We start from the raw sequence: 7765 nt of genomic DNA on the forward strand, positions 1-7765 counted from the left end.
GCTTGCTAGAGCATACAACAGAGCATTACTGAAAGATAGGGGAGAATTACTTACCCCTAAGACTAAGGAGAAGAATACCCCCCTAAGATGTATTACTACTTATTCCGCACATAGCGACCAAATCACTAAAATTTTGACCAAACATTGGCATGTCTTAACTAGAGATGACCTACTGAAACCATTAATAACAGAGAAACCTCTAGTGACATATAGGCGAGCCAGGAATATTAAGGATACACTGGTTTCTAGCCATTATGATAGAAACGCTAAGAAATCGCCAATATACGAAGGCTCTATTGCATGTGGACATTGCACAGTATGTCAACACATGATTAAAAAACAAACAATAGTTGACAGATTTGGAAAAACCTGGAATATTAAACAACACATAAATTGTCAAAGTACTAATGTTATCTACTGTATATCCTGTAGCTGTAATTTATATTACATTGGAATGACCACTAGGAGTATGGGCACACGTATAACCGAACACCTTAGTAATATTAGAACAGCCCAAAGAGACGTAGATAAATCCAAACAAATTACTAGTGTTGCTAGGCATTTTCTACGATGTCATAATGGGAAAACCAGTGCCTTAAAATGTTGGGGTCTTGAAAGATTGAAACCTGGAATAAGAGGGGGTAACACTGAGGACAAATTGTTACAGATGGAAACCAAATGGGTTTTCAATCTGAATACTGTCATACCTTATGGTATGAACGAATATAACAATTACTGGGTGTATATCTGATTTGCTTAGACTGGCAAGAGACTAATCCATATATGTACAATAATAGCCCACTGTATCTAATCCTATAATTTGGTGACTTGATATCACTTTATATATATTATAGTGACTCTCTCATCCATATGAATATATACAGTCTTGGACTATTACACTGCTTTTCTGTCCCAATCGTTATAAAATATGTGTAGAAATAAGATCCAATATGTTTAGGATTTTAGTTCAAAATTATATGTGTATAGATTGGGACCCAGAGTAAATGATATATTTATGCTTTAATCTACTTTGATCCATAATAATAATATTTAACAACCATCTTGAAAGTATTTTCTGTGGTTCCACAGTATTCAATTCAGTAAGAATAATAACGATATCTTTAAGAGAAGAACTGTAAACGATAATTTTAAATCATATCATAACCTTTAACCGCATTTACACTGCATTATCTGTACATGTTTTAAGCGTATTATGTGTGATTTCACAGGTATACAAAATAATAGTGGGATATAAGTTGAACAACCAATTCTACTAACTATTTGATATTTATATCATAAGCCTCTATCACATTAGCACAGAGTTACTTGTGCAGTGTCAAGCGCAATACAGGTTAACATATTCAAATGATAGTGCTTTCAAAGTCTACTCTGTTCTAACAAGTATCGTTATATAGGAAATCGATCCATTGAAACATATCAAACAAAAAACTGTTAAGTATATGGTATTGATATATTCTCTATGGAAGAACCTTTTACTGGATAAGATAATGTCCGTTTAATGTGTAAATACTCATTTCCAATCTAGCAGTGTCATCAAAAGGAATTACTCTCTATACGCCAGCAGTGAATCATTAAGCATGCGCGGCATACCATTTGCATTTTTCAGCCACACAGCACAGTCGGAATAGTAGGCGTTGTCCTCTAAGCGCAACCATTGGATGTCAATAGGGCGTATACCCTGTAATCCATATGATTGGCTAACTGTGGTTTGCAAATGTGTATTTAAGCCCGCGCATCCGGTAGCCTCGGGTTTTACTAAATGTCAGTGTAACATACAGCATTGAGAAAGGCTAGGTCGTAGCCGAAACACGTTTGCTCTATATACTTGTAATCCTGCCATTCAGTCACTTCAGCAACCTGATGCCGACGTTTCCTGCTATCGGCCAGGAAACAGAGAAGTGACTGTTGGCTTGTTTTTAGTTTAATCGTTAGTTTGGTGGTGGTTTGAGGGTAACGGTAGGGGTATTTACCCCATGTTTTTTAATATAATTAATTAAAGTATAGTGTTTTAACTAACTTCATACCCATTTTAGTAAGTATGAGTGCTATAACAGCCCCTATCTTTTCTTTCTTTTTCTCTGCATTTCAGAACAGTGAATTCATCAGATGAGCGAACGGAAGTGACGTTCAATCAGCTGTCTGATCAAAAATACACACTGCGCAGGCGCTTCTCATAGCATTCTAATGCCACTACGTCACAGACCATCAGAAGTAAGAACAGTTAACGAAACGCACTAAAGTTCGCTCTTTTGATGGAACACAGTGAGCAGCTTGGGTTACTACATAAAATCCCCAATGTGTACTTATATTGTTACTATAATGTTCATCAAATCACTCAACTGATCATAATGTTTACATGTGTGTATCCCTTGCTGTCAAGGTTTACTAAGTGATTTGATGCACATTATAGTAACAATATATGTAGACATTGGGGAGGCATTTGTCATCTTTATTACTATATCTTTTTCTGTTGGATGATTTTATTTTATGTAGTAACCCGAGCTGCTCACAGTGTCAGCGGGTATATCTAAGAGCCTGCACAGTGTGTATTTTTAATCAGACAGCTGACGGAACGTCACTTCCGTTCGCTAGTCTGAAGAATTTGCTGATCTGACAGAACACCTGCTTCACAGAGGCTTGCCCACAACGTTATGCCCTCCCCTATTTGAACGTCCCGGGGAGTGGCCTGGACACACCCACACACCATCCGCCAATACGTAAAGCAGTATTTCTTGTTCTGCTCATTAAAACAAAATGCGTGCTTCTAGTAAGTGAGACCCACCTATGTATAGCTTCAATTAAAAGTCAGATCATCCTTCAATTATTAAAAACACGGTTATGTTCGTTTTGATCGATACACAGTGGTGAATCATCCTTCATTCATAAAAATACAGATATTAATTCTGATCGATACCCAGTGGTATATCCATCGCTAAAATGTATATAGCACGTTGGTGTTTTTAATTTGAAAAAATTGTGCTTGTTGCATGCTCTATAGATAGGGAAAAAAACAAACACCTAGATTACGAGTTTTGCGTTAGAGGCTGTGCGGTGCTAACGAGCAGTTTTCTCTCACCGCTCACTTACCTGCAGCGCTGGTATTACAGGTTTTTACAAACCCGTCGTTAAAAGACAAGAAGTGAGCGTTGAGCAAAATTTTGCTCATTACCGCACTCCAATACCAGCGCTGCTTAAGTCAGCGGTGAGCTGATCATACGTGCTCATGCACAATTTCCCCATAGGAATCAACGGGGAGAGCTAGCTGAAAAAAAAGTCTAACACCTGCCAAAAAGCAGCGTAAAACTCCCTAACGCAGCCCCATTGATTCCTATGGGGAAATAAAATTTATGTCTACACACCCTAACATGAACCCCGAGTCTAAACACCCCTAATCTTACACTTATTAACCCCTAATCTGCCTCCCCCGACATTGCTGACACCTACATTATATTATTAATCCCTAATCTGCCGCTCCAGACACCGCCGCCACCTACATTATAGTTATGAACTCCTAATCTGCTGCCCCTAACATCGCCAACACCTACATTATATTTATTAACCCCTAATCTGCCGCCCCCAACGTCACCACCACCTATCTACATTTATTAACCCCTAATCTGCTGCCCCCAATGTCGCCGCCACTATACTAAATGTATTAACCCCTAAGTCTAACCCTAAACCTAACACCCGCTAACTTAAATAGAATTACAATAAATCTAAATAAAATTACTATAATTAACTACATTATTCTTATTTAAAACTAAATACTTACCTATAAAATAAACCTTAAGATAGCTACAATATAACTAATAGTTACATTGTAGCTATCTTACGCCTAGATTTAGAGTTTGGCGTTAGCCATCAAAACCAGCGTTAGGGGCTCCTAACGCTGGTTTTGGGCTACCGCTGGTATTTAGAATCAGTCAGGAAAGGGTCTAATGCTCACTTTCCAGCCGCGACTTTTCCATACCGCAGATCCCCCTACACCATTTGCGTATCCTATGTTTTCAATGGGATCTTTCTAACGCTGGTATTTAGAGTCTTGGCTGAAGTGAGCGTTAGAACTCCAACGACAAGACTCCAGCCACAGCAAAAAGCCAGGAGTTAAGAGCTTTCTGGGCTAACGCCGGTTCATAAAGCTCTTAACTACTGTGCTCTAAAATACACTAACACCCATAAACTACCTATGTACCCCTAAACTGAGGCCCCCCCACATCGCCGCCACTCTAATACATTTTTTTACCCCCTAATCTGCCGACCGCACACCGCCGCAACCTACGTTATCCCTATGTACCCCTAATCTGCTGCCCCTAACACCGCCGACCCCTACATAATATTTATTAACCCCTAATCTGTCGCCCCCAACGTCGCCGCCACCTACCTACAATTATTAACCCCTAATCTGCCGACCAGACCTCACCGCTACTATAATAAAGTTATTAACCCCTAATCCGCCTCACTCCCGCCTCCCTAACCCTATAATAAATAGTCCAAAAATAATAGTATAGCTGCACCACCAATTGTTTTAAAACATCATGTCTTTATTTAGCCACTTTAAAACAGACAACGTTTCGGACCCATGTCTTTATTCATGTCCGCTATACTATTATTTTTGGACTGTTTTCTTGGGACCTTGGTGCAGGTCCAATAGTTGGCACACCTGCAAACAAGTTTTGCTACACCCTTGGTGCTTGGGCAATTTCTGACTTTCCTATAATAAATAGTATTAACCCCTAATCTGCCCTCCCTAACATCACCGACACCTAACTTCAAGTATTAACCCCTAATCTGCCGACCGGACCTCACCGCTACTCTAATAAATTTATTAACCCCTAAAGCTAAGTCTAACCCTAACACTAACACCCCCCTAAGTTAAATATAATTATTATCTAACAAAATAAAATAACTCTTATTAAATAAAATAATCCTAATTAAAGCTAAATACTTACCTGTAAAATAAACCCTAATATAGCTACAATATAAATTATAATTATATTGTAGCTATTTTAGGATTTATATTTATTTTACAGGCAACTTTGTATTTATTTTAACAAGGTACAATAGCTATTAAATAGTTATTAACTATTTAATAGCTACCTAGTTAAAATAAGTACAAAATTACCTGTAAAATAAATCCTAACCTAAGTTACAATTAAACCTAACACTACACTATCAATAAATTAATTAAATAAATGAACTACAATTATCTACAATTAAACCTAACACTACACTATCAATAAATAAATTAAATACAAATAAATACACTAAAGTACAAAAAATAAAAAAGAACTAAGTTACAAAAAATAAAAAAAGAACTAAGTTACAAAAAATAAAAAAATATTTACAAACATTATAAAAATATTACATCAATTTTAAGCTAATTACACCTACTCTAAGGCCCCTAATAAAATAGCAAAGCCCCCCAAAATAGAAAAATGCCCTACCCTATTCTAAAATAGAAATAGAAAAGCTCTTTTACCTTACCAGCCCTTAAAAGGGCCTTTTGCGGGGCATGCCCCAAAGAATTCAGCTCTTTTGCCTGAAAAAAAAACCATACAATACCCCCCCCAACATTACAACCCACCACCCACATACCCCTAATCTAACCCAAACCCCCTTAAATAAACCTAACACTAAGCCCCTGAAGATCTTCCTACCTTGTCTTCACCACACCGGGTATCACCGATCGGTCCAGAGGAGGCTCCGAAGTCTTCATCCAAGCCCAAGCGGGGGCTGAAGAGATCCATCATCGGGCTGAAGAGGTCCATCATTGGGCTGAAGTCTTCATCCAAGCGGCTGCTGAAGAGGTCCATCATCGGGCTGAAGTCTTGATCCAAGCGACGGCTGAAGAGATCCATCATCGGGCTGAAGTCTTCTATCAAGCGGCATCTTCAATCTTCTTTCTTCTGGATCCATCTTCATCCCGCCGACGCGGAACATCCATCCTGCCCGACGACTTCCCGACGAATGACGGTTCCTTTAAATGATGTCATCTAAGATGGCGTCCCTCGAATTCCGATTGGTTGATAGGATTCTATCAGCCAATCGGAATTAAGGTAGGAAAAATCTGATTGGCTGATGGAATCAGCCAATCAGATTCAAGTTCAATCCGATTGGCTGAGCCAATCAGCCAATCAGATTGAGCTCGCATTCTATTGGCTGATCGGAACAGCCAATAGAATGCAAGCTCAATCTGATTGGCTGATTCCATCAGCCAATCAGAATTTTCCTACCTTAATTCTGATTGACTATCAGCCAATCGGAATTCGAGGGACGCCATCTTGGATGACGTCATTTAAAGGAACCGTCATTCGTCGGGAAGTCGTCGGGCAAGATGGATGTTCCGCGTCGGCGGGATGAAGATGGATCCGGAAGAAAGAAGATTGAAGATGCCGCTTGATAGAAGACTTCAGCCCGATGATGGACCTCTTCAGCCGCCGCTTGGATCAAGACTTCAGCCCGATGATGGACCTCTTCAGCCGCCGCTTGGATCAAGACTTCAGCCCGATGATGGATCTCTTCAGCCCCCGCTTGGGCTTGGATGAAGACTTCGGAGCCTCCTCTGGACCGATCGGTGATACCCGGCGTGGTGAAGACAAGGTAGGGAGATCTTCAGGGGTTAGTGTTAGGTTTATTTAAGGGGGGTTTGGGTTAGATTAGGGGTATGTGGGTGGTGGGTTGTAATGTTGGGGGGTATTGTATGTTTTTTTCCAGGCAAAAGAGCTGAATTCTTTGGGGCATGCTCCGCAAAAGGCCCTTTTAAGGGCTGGTAAGGTAAAAGAGCTTTTCTATTTTTATTTTAGAATAGGGTAGGGCATTTTTTTATTTTGGGGAGGCTTTGTTATTTTATTAGGGGGTTTAGAGTAGGTGTAATTAGCTTAAAATTGTTATAATATTTTTATAATGTTTGTAAAAATGTTTTATTTTTTGTAACTTAGTTCTTTTTTTATTTTTTGTAACTTAGTTCTTTTTTTATTTTTTGTACTTTAGTTAGTGTATTTATTTGTATTTAATTTATTAATTGATAGTGTAGTGCTAGGTTTAATTGTAGATAATTGTAGGTAGTTTATTGAATTAATTTATTGATAGTGTAGTGTTAGGTTTAATTGTAACTTAGGTTAGGATTTATTTTACAGGTAATTTTGTAATTATTTTAACTAGGTAGCTATTAAATAGTTATTAACTATTTAATAGCTATTGTACCTGGTTAAAAGAAATACAAAGTTGTCTGTAAAATAAATATTAATCCTAAAATAGCTACAATATAATTATTATTTATATTGTAGCTATATTAGGGTTTATTTTACAGGTAAGTATTCAGCTTTAATTAGGATTAATTTATTTAATAAGAAATAATTTATTTCGTTAGATAATAATTATATTTAACTTAGGGGGTGTTAGTGTTAGGGTTAGACTTAGCTTTAGGGGTTAATAAATTTATTAGAGTAGTGGTGAGGTCCGGTCGGCAGATTAGGGGTTAATACTTGAAGTTAGGTGTCGGTGATGTTAGGGAGGGCAGATTAGGGGTTAATACTATTTATTATAGGGTTAGTGAGGCGGATTAGGGGTTAATAACTTTATTATAGTAGCGGTGAGGTCCAGTTGGCATATTAGGGGTTAATAATTGTAGGTAGGTAGCGGCGACATTGGGGGCGGCAGATTAGGGGTTAATAAATATAATATAGGGGTCGGCGGTGTTAGGGGCAGCAGATTAGGGTACATAGGGTTAATGTAGGTTGCGGCG

Source organism: Bombina bombina, chromosome 6, assembly GCF_027579735.1.
Source record: "Bombina bombina isolate aBomBom1 chromosome 6, aBomBom1.pri, whole genome shotgun sequence".
Classification (NCBI taxonomy): domain Eukaryota; kingdom Metazoa; phylum Chordata; class Amphibia; order Anura; family Bombinatoridae; genus Bombina; species Bombina bombina.